This window comes from Dermacentor variabilis, chromosome 6, assembly GCF_050947875.1.
Source record: "Dermacentor variabilis isolate Ectoservices chromosome 6, ASM5094787v1, whole genome shotgun sequence".
NCBI classification, from domain to species: Eukaryota; Metazoa; Arthropoda; class Arachnida; order Ixodida; family Ixodidae; genus Dermacentor; species Dermacentor variabilis.
In genome coordinates, this window is record NC_134573.1 from 101,633,496 (window position 1) to 101,660,913 (window position 27,418).

The 27,418-nt window shown below is 46.7% G+C and overlaps 2 protein-coding genes across 8 annotated transcripts in view; one reads left to right on the forward strand and one right to left on the reverse strand.

Annotated features, from left to right (window-relative positions):
• LOC142584962 (NADP-dependent malic enzyme-like) overlaps window positions 1–27,418 on the forward strand; it is a 185,666-nt gene that overhangs the window by 69,469 nt on the left and 88,779 nt on the right. The window contains exon 1 of one of the 7 annotated variants that reach the window (XM_075695345.1): window positions 22,424–22,518. The exons of 4 other annotated variants lie outside the window; for them this stretch is intronic. The gene's annotated coding sequence lies outside the window, so the exon portion shown is untranslated. Of the gene's footprint in view, window positions 1–22,423; window positions 22,519–22,552; window positions 22,632–24,893; window positions 25,015–27,418 lie in introns of those variants that run through there. 2 more of the 7 variants (XM_075695346.1, XM_075695344.1) reach the window with 2 other exon arrangements.
• The window catches only part of LOC142584965 (uncharacterized), an 84,930-nt gene that overhangs the window by 33,937 nt on the left and 23,575 nt on the right, over window positions 1–27,418 (reverse strand). The gene's annotated exons all lie outside the window — the stretch shown is intronic.

Sequence of the window (27,418 nt, forward strand, 5' to 3'; positions counted from 1 at the left end):
GGTCTCTGTTCGGCAGGCAGTCGCGAGCCTCGCGTTTTAATCACGTCGCAGCAGTGACGGCAACGCGCTTCCGCGTTGAGCATTGTCATCTTTGGTGTGCTACGCTTAGCCGCAGTTTGTTAGCCGAAAATTGTTTCCGTCACGTCTGTGTATTGAGCTTGCAAACACCGTCAATCAATGCTAGAAATCGCAAATGTTGTATTTTACGAACCCACAAACCTCGTGTTCGGCAGCGGAATGCCACAGCGACTGAACTACCGCGGCGGGTAAATTTTTCTTAAATCCTTTTTTACTCTTACAATATGTAATACATGTGACATGTAAGGTAAATGTGGGATGCGTTTTAAAATTTTCAATTTATTCACGGGCACTTCCCCGCTGTGGTAGCTTAGTGACTGTGCGTTGTCCTGCCTAAGGTCAAGGTCGCGGGTCAAGGTCGCGGAGTCGCTTCACTGAAAAAAAAAATATTTTAGTAATGCGTGTAAAAAAAAAAGTTCTATTTCAGACTATGTGGCCACTATAAGCCAAAACAAGGCTTGGCCACCTGAGTAGCCGATAAATTGAAAACAAACAAAATGGCTGACATGGAGACGCTGGACGACGACGGTAAGTTGTAGCAGGTGAAGCGATTAGTTGCTGCGTACTTTGCATTATGACCGGGGTAGTTGGAGAAGTATGGGAGAGGCGTTTGTCCTGCAGTGGGCGTAACTAGGCTGCTGCTGATGATGATGATGACTTTGCATTACGAGCAAGGCGTAATAATCAGAGGAAACGATTACACATTCTATTGCCGACGAGAAGAGTGGCGGCGGCATGGGCGGCGGCCAGACGCTGCTGAGCTGGAGAGTAACAACATTTTGCAACAGCCTGCCGCACAGATTTTGTCTCTTTAACATAACAAGTCAATGAAAACACGCGGAAGTTATTATTCCTTTACGAGTACGGCTTTCAATTTGCGAACACTCTGCCCTGTTTTGCTTTGTTTCTGGGGTTGAGAGTACACACTCGCTCCGAGTGTGAAGCCGAATGAGTTTCTCGAACTCATTCGATTGCCGAAGTCATTCGGTGCTAATGGCATTAAATATCGCTGTGTAGCAACCGAATAATGTCAACCGATGCTAAAGCCATTCGGTTCGAATGACATTAAAACGCCTAGTGTGACAGGGGTATTAAAAACTCCAACATGAGAAATAGTCGAGTGATTCTTCCGGGAGAACTTCAACCTTCTTGACGGACATTCAAAGATCGCAGAATTTGTAATGAGAAAAATAATAATAAGAAGAAACTGTTCCATCTTTTCGCTTATGAGATAGGTGGAAAACCTGTACCGCTAACTGAGTTTACTACCTGCCCGCTTTTCAAGTTAGGAGACGGTTATGCTGTCTCCTAGGCTTTGCTAATCTTCTTTCGATACAATGAAACGGTATTTGGGCTCAACTCTTTCGTTACCGTGCCAATAGAAATCGATCAGTTTGATCGACAGTTTTTCCATGCTTTGTCAAACATTTAGAATTCTACTAGCGACATCACGCACCGTCTGAAATGACGACTGGACTTTAGCTAATTGTCGCATTTGACAATATTTGGCAGATCGGGGAGTCTGGAAAAATAGAATTTCGACTACAGGTATCATCGAAACTAGACTCCAGTGCGCCGAGCGCTTCTTCAATAAAGATACGCTAAATTTGCGTTTTGATGGATTCGGTAACATAATTTTTAAATGACAGCGCCAGTGAAGACACAGACGCTTTTCTCAGGCTGCGAATTTTCCGATCCGACCTATTGACCCTTTTCGCCGAGCACTTTGTTCTGGAGAAACCAGATGGCGCTTTCGGTGGCGCGCCGCACGTCGCCTCAGTGACAGCGCACGAATACGAAACCATTATCGCTTCCACCTTGCTTCTGTGCGATCTGCTGTCGGAAATGCAACAGAGTCTTCGCTAACACACTGTGCTCCAATCATGCTGGAGTGAATCATGTGTATTGAAGACGTGCGCAGTAGTTGGCTGCAAAAATAGTGACTGGCGTATTGAGGAATGGAAAGAATCTGTCTAGCTAAGTTCGCAGACCGTTGTTGCAACTGTCCACACGTGTTAACGGCACTTCGAGAAATACGGCTTTCCTCGAGAATGCAGAAATTTGCTCATCCAATAGCGTTGTATCGCTAATCTTCAAAGAAAAGCCTTCAACCCCGGAAAGTCGGCAATAGTGAGTACCGCTCGTTAAACATTGACAAAACGAGTAGCGCCGCTTCCTGTCATAGCAAGTTTTACGCACAGTATCTACTCACATCTACCACGACTATCACGGAAACTTACGCCCACTCTACCGCCAACGCGTCAAGAATAAGTGAATGGGCGCACACTTGAATATATGCGCACAACATACGCACAATAAATGAGTTAGTAGCGATAATACATCTTCGCTACAAGGTATTACAATGTACAAAACGGCCACGTTTCAACCCTTGAGCGCAGCAAGAACAAATCTATCGGAACTGAGCACACCTGCGAGCGATTAGGCAGAAACAATGCGATAGTGACCGCACCAAGAAAACTTACTGAGTCAGAAATGTGGCAAGCCGCTGCTTCAAAATATTTACCAAATACAGAACGAAGAGCAGGACAGACTAATCCTGATTCAATTCATGAGCGTAAAGTTTGGGCAGCTTGGAATACATACTATTCAGCCCCGCTTTTAGAACAAACTCCATATACGCTGCTCGCGCCGTTTGCACATAGCTTAATCAGCTTTCAAAGCGCTTTTGCATATTCTTTCAAGCTGTGGCCAAAGCTTCGTGTCGTCCTCCCAGTCTACGCTGTCTCCCGAAACAGAAGTTTGCTAAACCGTACCGGCGTCACACACACTCATTGTAAGCATGAAAGGCAACGGTGGCAGTTGAGGCAAGCAATGGACGTGTCACCACGTGATCAAACATGGCAGCGCCCACGGGATCGCCGCGAAAAGGGTCAATATATAGGCTGCTTAAAAGATGTCTCTAACAACGGTAGATGCTCATGAGTGCGTGTTATATTTACAATTGTGCACGAATAAAATCAAATGGAACTTTATTTGCCGCACCGTGGGTTGATTATATTCATCAGCGTTTCGACAGCTTATGTACAAATTATTACGAGCAATGCTTCCCATCGTGTAGGGTTTTCACTCGCACAAGAACACGCAGATTTCAGACCGATCTTCGATCGAAGCGTGACTCTAATCTCTCACATTTGAAACATCGCTTGGGTAAGTGCCCCGATTCATTACGGTACAATATCTGGCAACACTCTACAATACTGTAAAACACTGTACATGGAATGAGCAAAGCATGTGGACGCTCCAGCGCCAGCTGAACACGCACTGGACCAGCCTGCTTGCACACAAAAGCTGATCGAACTCAATAATCAAGTACGAGGCGGCTTCTGCGTGCTGCCTGACCTGACAGTCATTGCTATGCTAGTGCAGTAAAAAAAGAAACTATGTGCCTGCTGCATTGAGTAAAAACAAATGATCCGTGTACAATAGGAACTTACCCATTTTCACGTATGCGAAGCTACTGCTTTCCTGCATACCATGGGCATTACTATGGCTAGTATTAATGCCAACAACTCTGCATAATATTTGTTTGCGTGATCTGACTTACAGAAATTGGGAACTAGGGATCAGCTGCGTATTTTGTTATTTCAATTTCTTTCTTGTTTTTTTTTTCTTTTGCTCTTGGGACTTACTGAAAAGTGCAAAATTATTACTTTCATTCGTGTTCATTGAGGTGGTTGTTTTAAATTTCACATAAGAATGATATAAGACCGTCGAGTTTATTACTGCTATATATCCATTCACAACACCAGTGACCCGGCTATGATTTTATGTATCGTGTATGTATTATGTATTGTGACTTCTACGTCTTGAAATAAAAGGTTAAAACATAAAAGCCCCGAAAATGAGCGTATTTCTAACGGTAACGAAAGAGTTATAATTAACGCCGAGGAAGAAGGAGCACGGGATTGTAATAAATAAACTGTTGCTTCTAAAACGAGCGACTACAGAAGAAGTCTGCCATCGGCCAAGTAATAGCATGTAGCAAGTGCGCGACTACCTTGCAATCCCACCCCTTCCTTCCTTTTTCTTTCTTTGTCTGTTTTCAAGTTGCTATGACGTGTACACGAAGAGTCGGCTATGCCGTAAGACATTTCGTCAATCCAGTCAATTGGCGGTGGCGGGGAAAGTGGTAATTTTCTCCCATTGTTTCACACCGAGGTACGCTTGGCAACGCGGCAGGGTCAAGGTCGGCTGTGCGTGAATCCGTGCGGTAGTCGCTCGATTATGCAATGCCTTAAAGGACGAGAAACGAGCAACAGATAAAGGAGCAGTTGACTAAACCGGCCTCGAGCCACCCTCGTGCTGTTGTTCACCAAATGGGTCTCTCGATCTGCTGTTAAGCAAGTAGCGGGTTCGATTGCGGGCCGTACTGCGACGAGAAGGGAAAAAAGAAAGAAAGAAAAAAAAGAAAAGCTCTTGCACTTAGCTTATAAACGCGTCAAAGAAAAAAAAAAGTGGTGGTCAAAATCAAGCAACTCTCTCAGCGCGACCGGCAACTTTCTCAACGGCCAACTTTACAAGCTGGACGTAGGAGCGCAAATGTTGCAGTTAGTGGCCCCTGAAACGGGAAAGCGTATGTGAGCTCAGGGCGGACGTCAAGGGCTCTCTCTCTCTCTCTCTCTCTCTCTCTCTCTCTCTCTCTCTCTCTCTCTCTCTCTCTGCGGTAGGGGGTATGTGCGCAAAGCATCCTGCAAGGTGCCCTGTGCACACTCGCCGAGCCCCGCACTGTAAGTGCACACGTGCCTGCCTGTATACTGCACACGTGAAAAGTACATCCGTCCTTTCACGCGCAGCTGCGCTCACGCCACTTGCTCGGACGTTCCGCGTGGCACAATGAAAGACTCGGCCTGGGCGATTCGAATGTGCCTCCGTGCCTGCGGTTGTCGGGCTGGAGGCCTCTTTGCGCAACCGGCCCGGCTGCCCGTCGGCCTCCTCTGTTTCCGCCTCCCGTTCTTTCTCCTCCTCGGGTCCAGCACGTGCCGTCTGCTCGGGTCGAGAATGTACGACGCCGAAGGTGCGTAATCAGAAAAGGCCGGACGCGGCGTGCGGAGTGGCAACGCCGCTACCGACCTTTTCTGATTTGTGTCGACAGCCCGTGGTTGACGGAACGAACTGCTTTTTGATTGGGCGGCTCGCTGCACAGGGGCGTCGCTGCTCATCTCGCGTCGTAAACAGACCAGTTCTCGCGCATGCAGCGCACACGTGCCGAACGGCTGCGCGGGCCGGAAGAAATGACGTCGAAAAACGTGCAGCGAAGCCGAACCTCCAACGTTCTTGGCTGAGAGTCTACAGGCGGATGTGTCGGTTTCTTGAAATAATGCTAGCTAGCTAGCTCGACTCGCAGTATCGCCATTTCATTGCAGCCATATTCACCTCTCGTCTTTTCTAACAGCGAAAGCCAGAAATTTGTTACACCCGTCTCATATACTTAAAAAGTGCTAAAGCAATGGAGCCTTATAAGAGTTTCTAGCATCAGATAATGCTTTAGAATTTGAAGATGAACGTTCATTCACGTAGGGAAGAAAACATAACCCGGACCTGACGCTTCAATTCATTGTGTTTGAAATCATCCGAATATGACGGGGCGACTACCCGGTTCACGACCATTTTCGACGACGTCATTTAAGGCTGCAAATATACAGAAGTAACAATAGCTGATAGGCCTGCAGTGTATTCGCCGGAGCTGAACTGCACGTAGCAGGAGCACCACCTCCATCGGCTTTATCAGAACCTTACAACAACAAATGCGGAAGCACAGATAACGCTTGTATAGTGAAACTTTCGTCTCTCTTCGGGAGCATATCGGTGACCAGCCGTTCTCTTTGCTTATTCTGAACAGGAGCCGACTTCGGCCTTACGTGAACAACATGACGTAACAAGACGTGCTGAGGACAGCAACGAAATAATCGCGAAAATAATTTCAGCAGTTTCATTTAATAACGTTGCCTCACGGACATTTCTGGATGTGATTAGGGCCGATCCGGATGGAGCTTGATCCGGATCGAGTGTTGGTACACGGTCACCTGCGATCGTGATCTTGCGGGATCCGGATCTGCACAATCGCGGTCCGTGAATCGCGATCAGGCTTCTTCTTCGCGATCGCAGGTAGCGAGGCACCCTAATCGCAGGCTAATGTCTCCGCTCTCTAGCTCAGTATTCTGAAAACTCTGAGAACGAAAAGTGAAGGAAGCTCAATAAAAAACGTTTAATACCCTTTTTATCAGCAAAATAGAGGTGTAAAATTGAAGAATTGTCCAAATTTAACCATATTTTGCAACTCTGAATTTGTAGCTAAGGGATTATGCAGTTATGATAATTGCTGACAATCAGAGTACTATAACTCGATCCAGATCGCTGAACCGTGCAGCAGCGACCCTTGTTCATCGCGATCAAGAAATTCGATCCGGATCACGGCCCCAATCGCGATCAAAACTGTACGCCTGACACCGGTATAACAGGCTCTTTGAGCCTTTTAGTCTTAGCCACGCCTTAATAATTGGACCGGAAGGTAACGATGCTCACTTCACTCAAACCACCGGCCCTTGCCAATTCTTGAATACAGTCATTGCGGCTTTATATAGCCTCGTTGTCACGACCACGCTCTCTCCCTGAACTCCCATCTCTGTGGATTTTAACACATGCAGGATGGGGGTGCTGCATTCTCGCGCTTGCTTCCCCGGCGTGCAACCAACACTTGTTTCCGGCTGGCGGATCGGGCTCTCCTCGGCGTAGCGGTAACGGCGGACGCCCACGTTCCGGGATGACACAAAGTTCCGGGATGGCGAAGTAACCCTGAACTCAAATTTTGTAGGCGTTCGCTTTCGAATTTCTTCCTTCTGAAGCAACGGTGCTAGTCCTGCAAACGCTGTCAAGTCAGAATAATACATTCGAGTGATGGCTGGGAGTCTACTTCTCGGAAGTTTTAACAAGGGATATGAAGCGACGTTAGGCTCATATGAAAGCTTCACGCGCGAAGCCATATAGTGAGTTAACCCCGTGAATGACGGCGCATAAAAATACCCGGAAAAAAATTATTTCCCAATCAGCGTGGTCGACGAGAAGGGCGAACAACTTACAGCCACATCCATACGTGCCAAGGACGCGAGCACAGCAGAGGAGCTGGGCATACCCCTGGCCATCGCAACGTGCAAGAAGGCCCTGGTTACCGTGGTGACGGACTCGCAAGAAGCATGCAGGAGGTATGTGAACGGAAGGATCGGAAAGGCAGCACTTCGGGTCTTGACCAACACCGAGATAGAAACAGCACAAATCCTCTGGACGCCGGGACACGAGTCTCTCGCGGGGAACCAGGTGGCGCACGCCGCGGCTCGAGATCATGCACGCCGAGCCATCTCCGACGCGCAGAGAACACGGACCAACGACTGCGACGAGGATGATGAACGGATATCCAAGAAGTACTCGGACATCCTGGCGCACTACAGGAAGCAGAGGCGTCGCTACCCACCCGCGCATAAGACGATGAGTAGGGAGCAAGCGATAACCTGGAGAAGACTCCAGGCTGGAACCTACCCGCATGGAACACTGCTGCACGCCATGTATCCGGGCACCTACGAGCGAGACTGCAAGTTCTGCCCGCCGGACACGCCCAACACCTTGCGCCATATGGTACTGGAGTGTAGAAATAACCGCGAGGTACCACCGTCATCATCACCACCAGGCGATAACATGCAGGAAGAAGCGGATATAGAGGAAGAATCGGAAGACCAGTGAGAGGCTCTGCTGGTGACGCAAGACCCTGACAGCCAGCTATGGTTGGTGAACAGGGCTCGGGCGGCGGCAGCGAGCCATGGCTACTTGGACTGAGAAGGCCACCCACCTTTGGGCTCAAGAAGCCTGGTCTAACAATAAAGTTTATTTCTCTCTCTCTCTCTGCTTAAATGTGCAAAACACATCTAGAATAAGCAGAATCAACAAAAAGCTAAATATCTTGTGAAAATGTATTCACCAATAGCGAGAAAACCACAGGCAACAAGTAATGAGGACATGGCGCGCTATAACCTAAAGCTATTCCAAACTGTTCTGTTCCAGTTCTACAATCAGCCCTCCACAATTGGTAAAAAAATTTTGGGTCATTCCCTCACTTCGCCTGTCTGTCACGCGATGTCACGAAAACCACGAAAACTCCCCATCTGATATGATGCGTACGAACTGATTTTGCACGATTAGACTAAAAAAATAATTATTTCACATTCTACGCCTTTTTCGCTATTAGCCATTGTCATTTGTCAAAAGTCGGGCTGCGCCCACTTCGCCTATCTCTCACGCGACGTCACAAAACCGCGGGAGCGCACCACGTCAAAGCGATACGTACTCGTTAAAGATACATTAATATGCCGAACAAAACTGAATTTTATATTCTTAATAGCCGGAGACTGGCCCGTTCCGAAAGGAGCAGAAGATGGGTGCCCGCTGATTGCGCTGGCATTGGCTACTCGGAGCTGCCGAGGAGCATGCATATATTTGCATATAGTACAATTTTTTTTGTGGCACTGTAACGTTATCGAGACCTTTCGGCACGTAAACGACATCGCTCTGCTAACTCTTCCGCGCTGAGGATCCGTTTTAGCGTCATTTTTAACCTTCCGTTGCACGCCGCCGCGATTTTTGATCAGCTACCGCAAACTAAACAAAGGGAAGTGGACCAATCGCAGACACCGGCTCCACCCTCCTGAACGGTTATCTAATTTCACTGCGCTAGCTCGGCCCTGCCGGAACCCTCTCCACATCAGCGTGCACCTCGTCTCTTGTCAGCCAATTAGATCAGAAAAACCACTCAATATAGGCAAGGTCACAAAAGTGACCTCCCAAAAACGTGGAGAGCGTTTGATTGGGCTTTTAAAACAATTTAAGGTTCGTTACAGCGCAACACAAGACAAGGACAAAAGGGATATGATTGTCCTTGTCTTGTGTTGCGCTGTAACGAACCTTACTATGAATCCCAACCAACTGGAACAACTCGCCGTCTTGATGTTTTAAAACAACGTTGGGGGTTAGCGCCCAATGCTTGCGTCAGTGGTTACGTAAATTTGACCTCAGGAGATTGGAATTAAAACAGATTGAAATAGTTTAACGTTATAGGACCCACACAAAGCGCTCTCCCAACTAAATTCATTACGCAAGAAAACACGTACATATGCATTCACCATTCACTCCGACAGCACGCGCGTCAGAAAACATTCAACGCCATGACAGCAACGCACACACACACACACACACACACACACACACACACACACACACACACACACACACACACACACACACACACACACACACACGCACACACACACGCACGCACGCACACACACACACACACACACACACACACACACACACACACACACACACACACACACGTGTGTGTGTGTGTGTGTAAAACGACAAGAAAAAGAGATTGTAGCTCGAAGAAGGGAGATTCTCAAGAAGAAAAAATAACAATACAAAAATTGTATAAAAGTAAAATAGCGCCCCAAAACGCTAAAAGCGCTCCCCCTGGGAATGAGAACAGGCAGTAAAAGTGGTGTAAAAAACCGAGGCACCAAAAATGCACCGCATGTGTAACAACTCCAGAAAAGGAAAGAAACAGACGGGAGAAAACAAATGAGAGAATAATCAGAGGAGCCGGCGCACTGCATCGCTTAGTGTTGCGGGTAATCTAGTTCTTTCCTGGAGAGCGACACAGAAGGATCGCTGGCGCAACTACAGGGCCAAGCCGTTCGACACACGACACTCCAAAAATTTCTCTTGTGCTCTGATCCCTGTAACTCCTGATTATAACAATCTGGTCTAGAAAAGCCGAACACCCATACCTGACACAGTGCAAGAGCGTATTGCTGCCCGATTTCAACTTCAAGTTGTTTGCGTGTTCTCGCAGGCGATCATTGATACATCGACCTGTATGACCGATGTAAACACGTCCACAAGAAAGCGGCACTTTGTAAAGGACGCCGCATTTGCAGGACACAAAATGCTTGGCGCGTCTTTTGCTGCTGGCATTAGGCCGTTCGCCACTCGCGTTCACACGCTTACACATACCGTAGAGCTTGATGGGGGCCGAAAACACAACCTAAACAACAGCACGTCCTGCAGCCTTCTTAATCCCGGGTTACACTTTGTGAACGTTTGAGATTACGGCGGTTATTGTTCTGTCCGTTTTCTTCGGCGGCACAGCACCGTTCCTGTGGAGTTCACGCAACAGGATCTGCGCAAGGCTGCATAAAATAAAATCGTCAAAACCGGCTACTCCCAATCGCTTGATTTGCGGGGGAAGGCTCTGCGCAACTCGATGAGGGTGCGACCGCAGGAATGAGTTCTTTGTGGCTGCAAGTGCCAAGGCGCGGTTGACTAGCTTCGAGTGGTCGTATATGTGTCTGCTCTGTATGTGGTCTGCGCGTCTTTCCTCTGTCCATATTTTGTTTGCGCTTTACCTGCCTTAAACTGATAACATTTGCTGAGCGTGACTAGAATGTATCCCTGTCGTGCGCATCGTGTGGGCTTCGCAAATGAAGCACAGTGGTGACTGCTTACCTTCTTTTGCCTCTGGCTTGCTCCCATCAAACAAGAAATCCGCTTGTGACATAAAAAAAAAAGCAGCGCGTGCTGACGGGTGGTGGTAATGACGTTACAAACGCGCCAAATAGTCTGAAGAAGCGTTTGGGTACGGGCTATTTGGTATTCCATCGCAAACATCACTTGCAGCGCGTACATAGACAGGGGCCAAAAGAATGACGAAGACAAGCGCTGACTTCCAAGGGATAATTATTTTGAGTAACACGCATATATACCGAGACACCATATATACGTGTTACTCAAAATAAAAATCGGTTGGAAGTCAGCGCTTGTCTTCATCGTTCTTTTGGTTTCTGCCTATGTACGCGCTGTAAGTGATGTTTTCGACAAATAGGTTTATGAGGGAGGCGGTTGATGCAAAGCGGTGAACAGGGTCATTGTTACAAACACTTCTCCCCTCCCCCCTCTTTTCTTTTTATCCTAGGCACTATGACTCCTTACTCGGAATAATCATAGCGAAGTTGATCAGGATGAAACATCTGGCTAGTTGGCTGGACGTTAGGACTAATGAATCAGAGAAAAAAAAACATTGAAGGAAATGGATACATCCGGACGCGAACACATGTTGAGAATGCAGCAACGCCAAGCGAGCTTAGTAAAAAAAAAAAAGTTTTGGGGGAGAGGGAGGGGAGACACGGCGCTCCCAATTCAATATATTAACTAAAACTCATTGGCCCTGGACAGTCAGCTTTAGTGTAGTTCTGTTTTATACTTACAGTAATAGAAATGTCACTGACAATCTTTGAGCGTGATGCCGATGCCCTGGACGCACGATTGCCTGTAGCGGCGCTTGTCGAGCGAGCAGTTTAGGTTTTGATTTTGCCAAACGAGGTACGCACAACTTCGTAGAATGTCACGGGCGTAAAAGTTGTGGCTGCTGACCATAATCTATCATGGTCAAGGTGACCGAGAAGATCACACCACTCGCAAAGTCATTTGTGTCAAAAGCTTCCGCCTTCTTGTGGCGCTTCACCGCAATAATGGTGTATTGCGGCGAAGCCGAGCTTTAACGCGAGCCATCGTGACAGGCCCAGCTATGAATTAAGTCTGTGCTCATTAAAATAGATAAGCCGATGTAAACTTCGTAATGCTTGCTGGTTCGTTTACGCCTGAATAATTAGGTGTCCGCGTTTTCGACGCATGAGAACACGAAATGCCTTAAATCTATACGTGCTTGTGGTACTGCTGGACGATTCCCATGACTCTGTAATGCCCAAAAACAGTTCTACATCGAGGAAGATAAAAACTTGTTCACCCTTATTTCTGACCATAAAGAATGCGTTCGCACACATACACAATCACACACACACACACACACAGAAAAAAAGTAGAGAGAAAGAAGAAGTGCTAGTTGAGTTAAAATTTTGTTAGTGTAGTGAGTAATTAATTTGTTTTATTTATTTGTCAAGCCATCCACAACCAGCATACTTGCTCCAGCATATCAACAACGCCACTATAGGCATTGCGTTAAGTCCTCCTCTCTTAAATCTGAATTCTGAGGTATCAAAATCGGCATATAATATAGAATACGCAAGGCTAATACTACAGGACAAAAATACTACAGCACACACTCGCTACGTACACAGACCGCTGCGGTCACTGATGAAGTGAACTCACTCCCTTGCGTTTCAACCTTAGCGCAACTGAACTTTCGCACGCGGGCGCAATCAATCAATCAATCAATCAATCAATCAATCAATCAATCAATCAATCAATCAATCAATCAATCAATCAATCAATCAATCAATCAATCAATCAATCAATCAATCAATCAATCAATCAATCAATCACAGTCGTGCCTGTGGCGACACGGACGTGCCGACACGGGCGTGCCGCTTGTATAAATATTAATATAATACATTTATTACAAGCGCTGCATTGATATCTTCTTAATATGGCACCATGGTGAAGCTGAATTGCTTTCCTTCATTAATGATTTAAATAATGCAGAACCGACAACTTCCTTTTGCCGTTCTTACTGATCACTTAGCATAATATTTCTTGACGTCACAGTGTCGCTGTGCAAAGGTAACGACTAAGCTTTACAGAAAGCCCACTGACAGACAGCGATACCTGCATTTTAAAAGCAGTCATGTCAAGCACTGTGTACAACAGAATTCCATTCTTGCAGTCACGCCTCATACGGTTCAAAAGAATTTGTTCGGAATATATCGAGTTCATCCGCAAATGTGACCAGCTTCGTAAAACTCTGACTGAACAGACATATCCTTCACAAATTATTGACAACGCGCTCAAGCGGGCCGACAGCCTCGACCGGAAAGATGTCATCAGCATCGACAAGCAATACGCGCCAAACTCGCATACTAATCTTACCCTAACTCGTTCAGCATCTATTCCAAATTTATCCCACGTCGCCTGATCAACCTGTCGAGGGCCTTGAACAAAATCCCGAACATTAACCACACGATCTACGCGAATGACATCACCATCTGGTGCTCCAGCGGATGTGAGGGTCAGGTCGAGGGTGCTTTGCAAGAGGCCATCCATGTGACGGAGCGGTATCTTATCCCCACGGGGCTAAGGTGCTCGCCCGCTAAATCCGAGCTCTTGCTCTACAAGAGGAGGCCCAGAGGCGGTTCTCACCGGTCCTGGAAGCCAGCAACAGAGAGCCACGTTACGTTATTCACCGGTAAGGGCTCCCCATTACCGCGGGTAGACACTATCAGGGTCCTAGGAATGTTTATCGATCGAACGGGGCCAATGAGGCCTCCCTCAAACGCATTTGTTCCAAGACCGAAAGCGCCCTCGGGCTGATCCGAAGAATTGCCAACAGGTACCGCGGAATCAGGGAGGACAATCTGATCCGGATTATCCACGCCTTTGTGCTATGCCATCTCGCTTATTCAGGGGCTATGCACGACTGGCTCGTATCGGAGCGCAACAAGGTCAATGCCTTAATCAGAAGAGTCTTCAAGCTTGCCCTCGGCCTTCCCATCCGAACGCACACAAAAGACCTCCTCAATTTGGGAATTCACAACACGTTCGACGAAATCGTTAAAGCCCAAGAATTTTCCCAGTTTGTCAGACTCTCCGGTACCCCAGCGGACCGAGCCATACTTGGCAAGCTGGGACGTAACCCCACGGTCGTCAGTCTCGACGCTGTGAAGCTTCCCAACGACGTAAGATCCAAGATTTACATACACCGGATGCCACGCAATATGCATCCCACCTACAACGAAGGACGAAGACGAGCCAGAGGTAAAGCTCTGCTCGCCAGTGCCCGCTTGAACAAGGACCGAACATGCTTCGTAGACGCTGCTTCGCACGTTCAAGAAGAGGCCTTCTCCTCAGTGGTCATCGACTGTGATTCTAAAATCCTTAGCTGCGCTACCATCCGCAATTCTAACTCCAGCGTTGCAGAGCAGGTTGCTATTGCTCTTGCATTGACGGACAGTGTGCATGAAACGATTTATTCAGATTCCAAGGCCGCTGTTAGCGCCTTTAAAATGGGAATGGTGGCTCCCCAGACCCTACGTATCATCCAAAGTGCTAAAGACATGAAACATCACTCTTTGGCCTGGTTCCTTGCGCACCTTGGAACCATTGAGGGTGCCTCGATCAACCCCAACGAGGAGGCGCACTCGGCTGCACGAGGTTTGACTGACCGTGCGCAGGGTAACGCGTCCTCTCCGGGGCGACCCGGGCCTCTCTGCTCGTACAACGAAATTTGCAAACATAATTATCTGTCAAGAAGACTCCTGCCTTTGCCGCACTCCTCGCTGTGCAGGGCCCAGGCAGTTAGTCCCAGACTTCTGCAAACAAGTACTTACCCGAGCCCCGCGGCGCTGCACACAATATACCCCGAACGGTTCCCAAGCCCGGACTGCCCTCTGTGTGGTGATTATGTGGACTTCGAACATGTCCTGTGGGGCTGCGCCTCTGCCGGTCCCCCTTTCACCCAAGAGGAAATGATGAAGTTAATTAGAGCCCAGGACCAGGTCTCTCAAATCCTGGCAGTCCAGAGGGCTCGCGAGAGGGCCGTCAGGTTTCACCTGATGGTCCCCGAGTGGGCCTAGCTAGGTGACGTTGAGTTTGCTTACGTCTATAGTGGACCAAATAAAGTTGTTTCACTCACTCACTCACTCACGTCGCCAAGAAGCATTATAACATTACTCAGAGCGATCGCCTGAAGAGCATCGCCGCTCCCAGAATCTGCGTGGTATGGTGGAGAGAGAGAGAGAGAGAGAGAGAGCAAAGAGAGGGAAGGCAGGGAGGTCAACCAGACGAGCGTCCGGTTTGCTACCCTACACTGGGGAAAGGGAAAGGGGGAACAGAAATAGGAAAGCAGGATATAGGGAACACTGTCTGTGCACGCAGCAAAGCGCTTGGAAATCAGTCAAGTCAAAGCAAGTGCTCCGTCGATACGTTAGGCTGCCGCCAAACTTGGTGGTTCATAGCTGGTGATGCACGTTGAAGTCACCAGTGAAGACCAAGGATCCGGTGGCGTCAGCAGTACGTTGCAGTGCGTGGCAGTAATCTCGTCTAAAACTACGGCCTCTGCCCCTGCCAGTTGCCATTCCTGCAATAAACCGCGTCGTAAAGTTTGTGTGCATATGACCGCATCTGAGGCTGCCAGAAGCATAGCATCTATTTCTTTTTTGTTAAAATCAACGGCAATTTTACTTGCGACAGTACCAACGCCATCTCCTTACTTGAGTGTTCAGCGTGTCATATGCAATTCGTCGTTCAGATCGAAACATCCTTTTGTATCAGTTTTAACAACCACGAGTCACACACTAATAGCTTATCGCGTCTTCCATTGTGTAAACATGTTCGACTGTCGGGTCATTCATTTGAAGGTACCAAAGCAACAATATTACAACCACGTTTTAAATCACACCATGACCGGGAAGTACGGGAATCTTTTCCAATTCGTAAATTTAACCCTGTACTTTCTGGTACTAGCGAGAGCATAGTGAAAGTTAAAAAATAAAATCTGGGGTTTTACCTGCTAAAACCAAGATTTGATTATGAGACACGCCGTGGCGAGACTCCGGATAAATTTTGACCACTTGGGGTTCTTTAACGTGCCCCCAATGCAATGCGTTTTTGCATTTCGCCCCCATTGACGCCGTGAAAGTGTCATGTTTTTCTATGTTATAACGATGACTGTGTGTCGCTCATGGCACTGTGTATTTTACTGCAACATGCTGTCATACTTAGTCTAGCTAACAATTTCTTGCTATGCAGTACTTACTATCTCACTACTGTTACTAGGCATGCGAAATGTGTGGCTAATGCAATGGTTTGCCGCCGCGTGACTTGTGACCGTTTTTTCACGTGCGTATTCGACGCTCCAGTGTCACACTCAGAGTTACATATTTCACTTCATTATTAGCTTCTCTAGTATTTGCAGCCTCTAGTATATATACTGCCCACGTTTGGATGCCCATGAAAGCGGATGCGCGCTTGTATCTCGGTTTACTCTGATACGTGTGTATGTGTGTGTGTGTGTGTGTGTGTTTGTGTGTGTGTGTGTGTGTGTGTGTGTATGAGAGAGAGAGAGAGAGAGAGAGAGGCTGTACCTATGAGGCTTTGAAACAATACTTTTCCAATGTAAACTGACTTTGTATTGGTGGATAGCGTTGACTTTAAGGCTCTATTACGCACAGTGAGGGTAACGCTGCTTATGACTCTATCGCTTGCAGAAAAGCATTCGCAGCCGTGCTCGAGCGAAATCATTTTATTTGGAGCGACCAGTAGAGCTCTAGTTACACATTCTTAATGTGTGCCCTAAAGTTGTTAACCTTAAGAATGAGTAGAAGTTACGTACGTGAAAGTTTGTGCGAGTCGATGGTGTTAATTCATCTCGTATTTATCCCCAAACACGGGACGAGAGGTTAGAGATGTAGTTGGTCGTTTTTGTCTGTGTGGTCACTCGTCCCATGTCTCGCGCACAATTATGACATTAAAATTTAGTATATAAAGAAGAATCTCATTGGTCATTATCGCACAATTTCGTACGTTCGACACTCCATTCAATTCGGGTTAGCAAAGATTGTTGTCGTTTTGCTTTGAGTCCCTTGCTTCTTTATCATGAAGAGAGTGTTCACTAAAGCACCTAGTATAGCAGAAGACGCAGCTGACGCAGAAGTATTTTTTTCATGTAGTAGTACGTCTAGTTCTCCTTTCCTCTGTTTACACGAAGTATTTCACGTAAGTCAATTTCGCTCAGTCATTCTCGACAGAATATTTCCCGCTTTTCCGCCTATAGTCTTCTGTATGCTTCCATCACCAAAACCATACGATTATGCCTTGGCGCTTTGACAACACGGTAAATTAATGCGTCCGAGTCGCCTCAAGCGACATTCGACGCCGGAATTTTTATCGGATATAATATGCAAATGACGCCAGACTAAAGGACGTTGCGTTATCTGCGGGCTGTGCCTGTGTTTTTATTGTAGAAACGTGGTTAATCAGACAGCAAACCCGCATAGCCCACTCCCCGAGGTCTGTCGCGTCGTTATATTAATGGTAATCTGCAGCGTTGGCGAAACGCGGGACCGCGCAAGACTACGAAGTTAGATTAATTACACGAGCCTCTGGAATTACAATATGCCAGAGCATCATTAAAGACCCTCATTCATATCGCGGTACATGAACGAAGGAAAATGTTTGTGATCTGAAAAACTTGTTTTCCTTTGTTCAAGGACGATGGTATCAAGTCAGTGAGACGAGGGACGGCACTCTTCTGACTCTTCGTCAACTCAACAAATCAAAGTTTGGACGACGATATGTGCCAGTTATGTCGCGTCCGTGCCCTGGCTCAATATGTTTCGCTGTTTCAGCTCGGAGCACAAAGCAACGACGATTTCTCAGGAAAATCTTTCCACTTCATTCAGCCTATAGAGTAGGGCTGACGGAGATTTGTTATTGCACCAGCAAGGCAGTACTGGACCGCAAATTAGGTACCCTCAAGCGCTTTCAGTTCTCTCGATCTGTCATTATACCAAGTACCTGGCACATTTCTTTAGCTGAGCGTAACGGGTGCTGAGGCTAGTATCAGGCAACGACTGGTGCAGCATGGACAAAGCATACCGAGGCAAAGCCACGCCCACAGAGTACTGTCACATGACGTCTAAGGAGCCATTCAGCGCGTGACGTGGTTTATTCGCCTAGAGGTGCATGTCAAGAACACAAATGAGAGAGGGGGTCGTGCCGCAAGCACGTGTCCGCCAGACCTGAAAGCACCACTACAAGTAGCCTTCGCTATTTATAGCACCACTAACACACAGCTTATATACAGCTGCGACAAAGCTGTTCGAATCATCGGGCGTCTTCACATGCCGCGGTGTCGCGGGAAATAATAAACCGTGTAGACTCTCACGTGGCTTGTTAGTCAGCGCTAAAGTGTGCACTGACACAGATTGTTCACGCGGTAGAAACTCTTACCACGTACGCTCCTCGTGTGTGCAAGGATAACGCTTGGCGAGTACAGAGGCTGGGAAACGCTTATACCTTAGTTTAGCGCTAAAATTTAGTCTCACAATGGCGGACCCAAGGCCATCTACATCATCATGACGCCATCAGAGAGAGCGAAGTTTGCTGGTGTTGCGCACCAATAACACTAGCTATGATAACGTTTCAATAATAATAATAATAATAATAATAATAATAATAATAATAATAATAATAATAATAATAATAATAATAATAATAATAATAATAATAATAATAATAATAATAATAATAAACTAGAGTGGTGCGCGTCTTCCTCCAAGCTTCGCTCGCTGGTCGCTGCTGTAGCAATCCTAGGAACGGAGAGAGTCAGTGTATCGTGACGTCATGACGCGTCTAGGTCGCAGGTATCAAAACCACAACTGGGCAATAAAAACAAGCGTCACAGTGCATAATTTAGGGCGATTTGGATCTCGCCAGTATTTTTGATAAGCTTTAGAGTGTTTAGGTTTTCATTTACCGAAATCAAATTACTAGCTGAAGTTGTCAGGTTGCTGTTCCTGTAAGGTTTAGGTTCCACTTACATACGCACAGACAACGAGATACAGTACCCCATAACATACAAATTCATCCTCTGCGGCTGACTCGACTAGCAGCGTCGGGCGTTCCTTGTTGCACGACTACAAGTACTGCCACTTTTTATACTGGGTCACCAGTATTATAGGGAACATTCGAATTCAAGCCCATTCAACTTCAGAGCATGTGCGCCCTCGTGGAAATCAGAGGAGCTGGCTCAATGAAAAGCTACAAATGTTTGCCTCGCTGACGGCCGAACAATATGTTGGTTGAGATAGGTGATACACACATATAATATGATTCCTAGAGCAATTAATGAATGGTAAACCTGCACCCCCTCGGGCTAAATTTTAGTTATTGTATGCTTTTGAATAGGGTAGATGAGTTCTCCCTGGAAATTCTCACTGCTCCGGAGCAGTACAGAATGGTCCCGAGGCAGGTAACTGAACAGCCGCGATATCCACGCGTGGTAGCTGTATACACAATAGACAAGGCGGGAGGACGGTTCAGCTTTACTTGAAGTGCCTCCAATCAGGGTGCCGAACGGAACCCGAACTTGTATGTGCCGAAAATCGAATCCGAACAGGAATTCTATCCGGAACTGAGCCCTAACCCAAACCGATATTCTTAAAACATGCCTGAACCTAAACAGAACCTAAACCGAAAAAAAAAAACAATAGCTGTTACCGGCTCACTACGAAACGGTTCAAACATGTATAGGGTGCAAACGGGTGCTCAACACACAAGCGATTCTTCGAATTACTTTGCAGTCGGCGCACCCCACGAGAACATCGTAACAGCTCATGGGTTGCCTGATGAGCGAGAATGGGGATAGACGGTGGGCAAGTGCCGATAACTATGCGGCAGCCTCGGAAGAGTCGCTTGCACTTCTGAACTCGGCCATGCCATTTATGTTCCGCGGCGGAAACGTTTTTGGGGGCACCGCATAACCAGCGTTTCTGTTGAAGCTAGAAGTTGCATTGCGCGACACTTTGGCGGGACAGACAGAAGAGAAACACACACAACAGATCGCTATACTTGCAACTATCGATGTATTCCCTTGTCAGCGGAATAAACACTTCCACTGCAGCCAGTAGGCCAGCTCGCTGAAATTACTAGACAAACAGTAAAGCGTACACGGTCAATAATGGATGCCATCATCTTCTCAGTACGCGGTGACAAGGGCGTACTGACAACGGCGGTGACAACGTTTGGCGTCTCCAAGCAGAGCAGAACGCGCTCTTATATTACTAAACATCAATCCCGTGGGACGCAATGTGCTGGATCTGAACAATTTTGTCTGAGTTTATTTAGCGAAAGGTTCTGCGCCAGGCGCATTAGCGCAAAGAAGATCGCCGACGGGATTAGCACAAACTGTCCTCGTCCATCGTTCCGAAGCATCAGTGCCCTCATCTGCTTATATTTTAATAGCTATAAACTATAAAGAAAACCTCACTTACATGCTGTCTTGTTTCTTTGCTAAAGACTAGAAGTTTGAAGTTGTAATTTACTAAATACCATAATGATCTGCTGTGTCACGGTTTACTCACCGCCAGCCTAGTAGTAATTTCTTGAGGGAAAGAAATAATAGCTATGCTGCTGTCAAGGCGTGGAAGCCTATCCCACTATATGCAGGCACACACGTTCCCGCTGATTAAGCATCTTCTATACGTGCATGAAAATTTCTCCGTATCTGTGCACTATATTCGTAAACTGCACGTCGAATAACGCCATTATTCTTATCAAGCTGCATCGGCTGCTTTCCGATAGCTCATTCTCGAAAAAGCTATTGCTGAATTTGCGGCAGTCGCGGCAATTCGAAAACGTTTATCCAAGCGGCACGCATTGTGCTTCGAACCAGTGTACAGAGGAGACAAAAAGAAAGAAAGAAAAAAGAAAACGAAAAGAAAGCATTGAACCGTGCAGCCACGGCCCACGTTGTCGTCCATCTCAACGCCCGGATCTATACTTCAGCCGCTCTCTTGTCCACGATGTCCCTGCGATTGTCCTCTACAGCGCAGCTCACGGCAGAAGTTCCCAAAAGTGGCAGCTGCACTGTACGGCTACCAGTTCGCCAGTTGCATGCACAGAGCACGCGCAGTTTGTGGTTCTTTTGTATTGAGGTGTTTGCTTCACCTATCAGCCAGTGCAGCGCATCATATTTGCACGCCGTTGTTCTTGGATTAATTGAAAATAAAATAAAGAGAAAGCGAAGAAAGGTCGCCAGAAATCAGCACACGCAATATTCATAAACACTAACAAGCAGAGTATTTGAACTCAACCCACATACTCTGTGCTTTTATTTCCTTCTTGTTTTTACTTTCGTGTCCGCACGAAAATAGATTTGACTTTCTTCTTTCTTTTCCTTTGTACTTTCTGTTTCCTGTGTTTACGTTCCATTAACTCGTTCGTTGTACTGATTAATGAAAGTAGGCTGTCTATCTATCTCCTTTTACTTGTCCTTTATATTGACCATAATATATAAATTTTGTATTTACGGTATACCACCTTTATTTTTTTTCTGGAGGAAATAGAATAGCTGTTTCCTCCGTTTTCTTTTTTGCTTTTCCATTGTATTTACAACAGTATATTTGCTTCGTGTTTATTGCAGTACGCAGTATTTCTCTTGAGGAAATGTACTTGATATCTTCTGTGTTTTTACGTCATTTGTTCCTTTCTTCTGAGCTCATTAACTGTTGGTTTATTGCTTTACTGGAATTCTTTTCTGCAGGGGAAATATTTATTTGCGTTTGCTATTTTTATTCCTCGTTCCCTGCGAAGTCTAGTGTAAATTTCGCCGGAGATAAGGGCGTTGCTGTCGGCGGTCTATCGAGAGAGCATCAACATTACTGCCACCAATACGGTACTATTTGACCAGTATGGCGCAATACTACCTCTAATGTAAAGCAGCCCCAGTCTTCATTACTTTCTGAATCAGCAAATTTTTCCCGCATTTATCTCAAAGACTACGTATATCTTGCAGATAGACTTCTACGTATAGAGGGGTAAATTTTTTCCAGTATCCACGAATACAGACTTCTAGCAGCTCAAGCAAAAAAAGTGACATTGAAATGGCGGATCGTATCCCTGGCACTCTTAGTTTACGCCCACCGCATGGCCGACTGATGCAAAATCGCTTGGCGCGCCCAAATTAGCGCACTGAAAAACAGTGGAGGGCTATTGACGCGGCGGCCTTGGTCTACATTTAAAAGCAAAGAAGCCGGTGTTGGCTCAGCCTTTGAGCCAGAGAAGTAGGTCGCAGGTCCGATGTCAGATCATCGAGCAGAAGTGTCCGCATCAGGGAGGTTCCGGGCGGCTGCATAAGCCCGCAGGCTGTTCTGTTCCGTTCCGTTCTACATGGGTTACCTAGAAGAGGTCATCCAGCGCTGCGAGCATCTTTTTGGCTGCGTATGTTAAGGGAACGCCAGAGAGAACCATAACATGAATTTAGCCTATAGAGCAGTACGTACTTTCAAAGATTGTGATTAGTAGTTCAGGCTAACTTTCTTGAATCTTGTGTCGAAACTGTAGCGTAGCTATACCAGTGTGACGTCACGGATTTCGACGTGTCTCCTCAAATTTCGACCGTTTTAGCGCAGCAACTCGCGAAAAATTTGCTAAATTCATGCCTGCATGGGCGACGCGACGTCAGCCCGGCCAAAGTAAGGAGACGCACAAAATGGAGACGGCGCACTTCCCGTCTATTTTTATGCGTCTCTCTCTCTCTCTTTCTTTTTTTTTTTTTGGACTGCGTTATACGTCGCGCCGCCCAGGCGTGGCTATACATCTGCACGGACGTGCCCACGCAACGCAAGCGAATAAGAATAGCAACAGGTACGGTGTACAGTATTGTGAGATAGGGATCAAGTAGCCAATACCATAGAGTTTTCCGTTAACATTACTGGAAGGAACTCTGGCGCTGCAATCGTTCAGCCAACATGGGAACGGTGGGTAGTGCATTGATTTGTCTGATCTTCGTGCTTGTGGCCCGAGACGCTCTTGTGGCTTTGCTTAGTACGCTTTCTCATCGCCTTAAATTTCACAGCGATCTATAGTTTTCCGAGTGCATAATACTGTGCAAACGTGCACAATCACTACTAATTGCATGCAGGGGTTCAGCCTGTCGAGGTAGTCGAGGTAGTCGAGGTAATCGAAACGCGTCGTGCGTGTCAAGGCGCTCGCTTGTCTGCGAGAAATTCATAAGGACATTCTATGCCGCTTGTCGATGCACAAGGTATTCGGCAGTAAAAAAAAAAAAAAAAAAAAAAGAAAACGACGATGGTGCACGTTTTGATGTGTTAACGGCGCTGCAGTCCTGCATAGAATATGGACATCTCGGTTGGCTTTTCGCCACAATGATGTTGATGCAAAAGCTGTCTGCGAGTATTTTCGCGAGGTTGGAACAATTTTTCCTCGGAGTGTGTAAGACACAGCGCTCTGTTTCGGAGTGGGTGCCTGGTGCAGAAACTGCACGTACTGCACTAGAAACCTTTCTAACTTCAAGAAGTCCAGCTCGTGTTGTGCTGGCATTCGAAGTATTGTATTTTTTTGGCATTTCCGCTTGGGTGTACTTACGTGCTCTGAGTTTTGCCGACATTAAAGAAATAAAAAGCGTCCATGGCGTCATGGTTTCAATATTGGACTTGTATATGCTAGAGGTCCTGTGTTCGAATCCTGCTGTGGGACAATTTTAATAATGAAAGGGGCAAAAAAAGCGTGAAGGATAGTACAAAAGCAGAGACGACATACAAAGCACTGATTGATAACCACTCTTAATTGCATTTTAGTTGCAATGCATAGGTTGTCTGCAGTTTACCAGATATTTTATAAGTTGCGCATTTCGCTGCAATGCAAAGATACAGAGGGCACACTTACACACGAATCACCAGGTTCGTATATTAGGTAAGCTTCACGTATTTCACGAACACGTTCCTATGGGTAAAGTCGCAGCAGCGTACATTCTTTAAGACAAGTTGTGCAACCACAGTTTATGCAGGGATCTGCCAGGTGACTTGCGACTGAGCCCCTGAAAAAAAAATGCAATAAGGAGTGGTTGTCAGTCATCGCTGTGTACATCGTCTCTGCTTTCGCCCTGTCCTTCGCACTGTTTTTACGCCCTTCGTCCCTCTTACGTTGTATGAAACTCTATGCGCAATAGAACTAAATTCGAATAGAAACGATAGCAAAAACCGTTTATTCGCATCGAGGCGCTTATTTCATCATGCCTGACACGTTTCCTGGCACGATCATGGCAGGTGCTTGGTGCGCCTCAAACAAAAGGAAAAAAAAGGGGAAAAACCGTATGTTTATTGCTGTTCCGTCCGACTAAAGCAACAGCAGCAAAAAAAAAAAAAAGGCTGTTAGGATTATGAAAACAAACAGATATCGCGGGCACATGTAGTAGTTCGGCTTGTCCTAACTTGTTAATTGTAGTTCTGTTTTACAGTTTGTTTCAGGGCTCGTATAATGTAGCCATTCGTACCGCTCGTTTCTATTCTTTCCTGTGATTCACTGCCGGCCGATCCCGTTGGTAACGTGCACGTACGGACCACTGACGAAGAACGAAAAAGAGAAGAACTGGAATGGAATGGCTGCATTATCCCGGCCGAGATTTGTTTGTGCGGCGTCCACCTTACACTGCTGACCCCGTAAACTATGTTCGCTATGTTTGATGCACGCATTCCACGGTGAACGTGTGCTAGAAAACTTCTGGCGCGCTCTGCTAATAACGCCGTATACATATCCCAGGGCACGCCTAATTAGTATTTCAATTCGGTGTACTATAACTTCCTGGCAACTTCCACATTGTGTGAAAAAAAAAAAAATGGCCGATACGACGAGTTGCGCAGTTGGCTGTTATTGAAGGATTAGCCTCCGGAGGTCTTGATGCCGAATTCAAGCGGCCACGTCAACGTGCATTATAACGAGGCGTTCCACAGGAACTGTCGACCCGATAGTACATCGACCGCGAGGGCTGTGGATCTGTCTGTTGGTGGAAGCAGGCGTGGATTCCAGTGTGACATGCGTGCCTGGCCTTTGATTAGCGTACGGCACCAAGGCCCTGTAGCTGCACGAGCAGAACGCACGCATACCACAGCTGCGATCGCAGCTGCCGCAGAGCGTGAACAGCGAAATGCCGCAGGTTGCTGAACGCGCCCTGTATCTGTGCCTCGGGGTTTGGGGCTTCGTGGAGTAATAACGCTCGGCGCTCAAAACCTAGCCGGGTGAGGTGCTTTGGCGCGCACGAAGCACACAGCTGATAGGGAGGCGGAGCGAAAGCCAGATTGCACGTGGGGTTCACTGACGCATGTAGCCGGATTACTTTTACGGGTGGGTACCTTTCGTAATATTCTTATTTTTTGGGCATCTCTCTCTCTCTCTCTCTCTTTCTATATATATATATATATATATATATATATATATATATATATATATATATATATATATATATATATATATATACACACACGCTAATCACAAGAATGTTTGTGCGAAAAGTGATGAATTTGGAACGTTATTTTACGCAAATGTAACGCTACTGACGCAACTGCAGTGTATTGCTTTGTCGATTCCTCAATGGCGATGAGATTCGTTTGGAAGCGCTACCACGGCTCCGAACGAGATTTATCAATTTGAGAGAAGGGAGAGAAAGCGCAGGAAATATCTTCAGTTTTCTCACTCAGTGGAGAACACTCGAACCTGATCAGATGGGGCGAGGTGAAATGATACGATAGCTTTTAAGAAAGCGGCCGCAGAGTTATAAGCTACATCAGTGGGTCTTTGAGGATGAGTTTTTCGGGCGCTGATGGGAGATGAACTAACAATTAAAGAAACACGCATAAAAAAAACGTTTTCTCCACAATATTTTTTTTTCTTCTCATTTCCTTTTTTTATCAAAGATCTCAAGACGAAAAGGGAGTGCACGGTCCCACAATGACATGCTTCAATCTGTAGAGCTGTCGTCTTTACAGTAAATTGCAACCTGTGCATTGTGTAGGATTGTCGTGTTGGTGCGTGGTGGACTGAGGTCACTTGGGTGCACCGTAACTGCTAAGCTCCAAATAACCACGTCGCTTTTTTTTTCTTTTTCAGTTTGGTCTGTTGCAGCGGTAATTTTAGGAGCATGAGACAGATACCTATGATCTTGGTGTTGTTTATAACGATAATCACACGCACCAGAGGCAAATGAACGGCAGCCAGTGACGATAACCACTGGCCCCAGCTTTAAAAAAATAATTGCATAAAAGATTTCTTTTTGTTCTGTTTACTCATGCCCGTAATTGCAGTGAACGCATATTTTGGGCGCACTCTACGCAGAAGCAATAACGTAATGCAGTGCTGGACGCATGGCCGAAGGCAGAGGTGCGATCTAACCTTTGGTTTTCTGCACGTTTCCGCCGAGCTCTCCTCATTGAGTGGTGTGTAATGAACCCTGACGTGCTTGCGTCAGACTGGTTTAGCGCGTTTGTCACATTGCTGCTGTGCCATTGACAACGACTGATAGCGGTTTTAGTGAACGAGCGCAATGCGGGCGAAAGGGTCATTTTTTTTTTAAATCCACCCACTGCGATGTAGTGCAGTGACTGTATAGCGTTGGGCTGCTGAGCTCGGGGTTGCCGTTTCAATCTTGGCCGCGGAGGTTGCATTCCGATATGGTAGCGGCATGCGACAACGCTGGTGCATCGTGCATTGGGTGCACGTTGTGATGTGGTTTGTGTTTCTTTGTCCTATTCCCAGTCGCGCTCCGCCTTTTGAATAGCTCAATATTAATCTGGTGCGCCCTCAGCCATGGCGTGATTCATTATCAGATCCCTGTTTTTCTGGCACGTAAAAAAATGTCAGTTTTCTTTATCTGTGCTTAAAGGACCGAATTCTGTTCTATCAGAAAAGCACGCTTGTTGAAAAAAAAAACATGATTATGGCATTCATTCAAGATAGTTAGTGCGTCGCTCATGGAACCTCAATAGCGTTAAAAAGACAGTGACAAACATAAAAGTGACACCACATAGTGCCGTGTGTTGTTTTTATTTGTGTCTCTTTCTGTTTAGCCTTATTGAAGTTCCCAGAATAAAAACGATTATCTTTCCTTTTTTTCTCCTAATCGTAAAGGTTAACCAGGGAATATTTAAGCGACCGCGAAATACATAGGATATGTTACGGGATCGCCTGAATGTCAGTGATCGTAGTAGTTTCTGCTTCCCACGTACACACATACAGTCATCGTGCAGTCTGCCTATTAAACACTGAAACTACTCCTAAATTGTGCCTGAAACTCGCGTGCGCACGCACGCACGCACGCACGCACGCACACGCGCACGCACACGCGCACGCACACGCGCGCACACGCACACGCGCGCGCGCGCGCGCGGATTGACTGACGAGCTAGTTGATTCATTATCACAGAAGGAACAGCGCTTCAAGGCCGGACACAGGACGGGCAGCGCAGTGTGTGCGTGGTTCCTTCTGTTCCTCCCCGGTGTCCCGTCTTGAAGCGCTGTTGTTTCTATGATACATACATAGACACGCGCATAGATCGCCGTTTATAATCAATAAGGGCTGCATTGATATGTGAGGAAGTCGCCAAAGCAGCGAATGTTTGTGTAGGTGGGACGCTTTCGGCGGCGGCGGCGGCGGCGGCGGCGGCGGCGACACCCCCCCCCCCCCCCCCCCCACACACACACACACACACACACACACACACACACACACACACACACACACACACACACACACA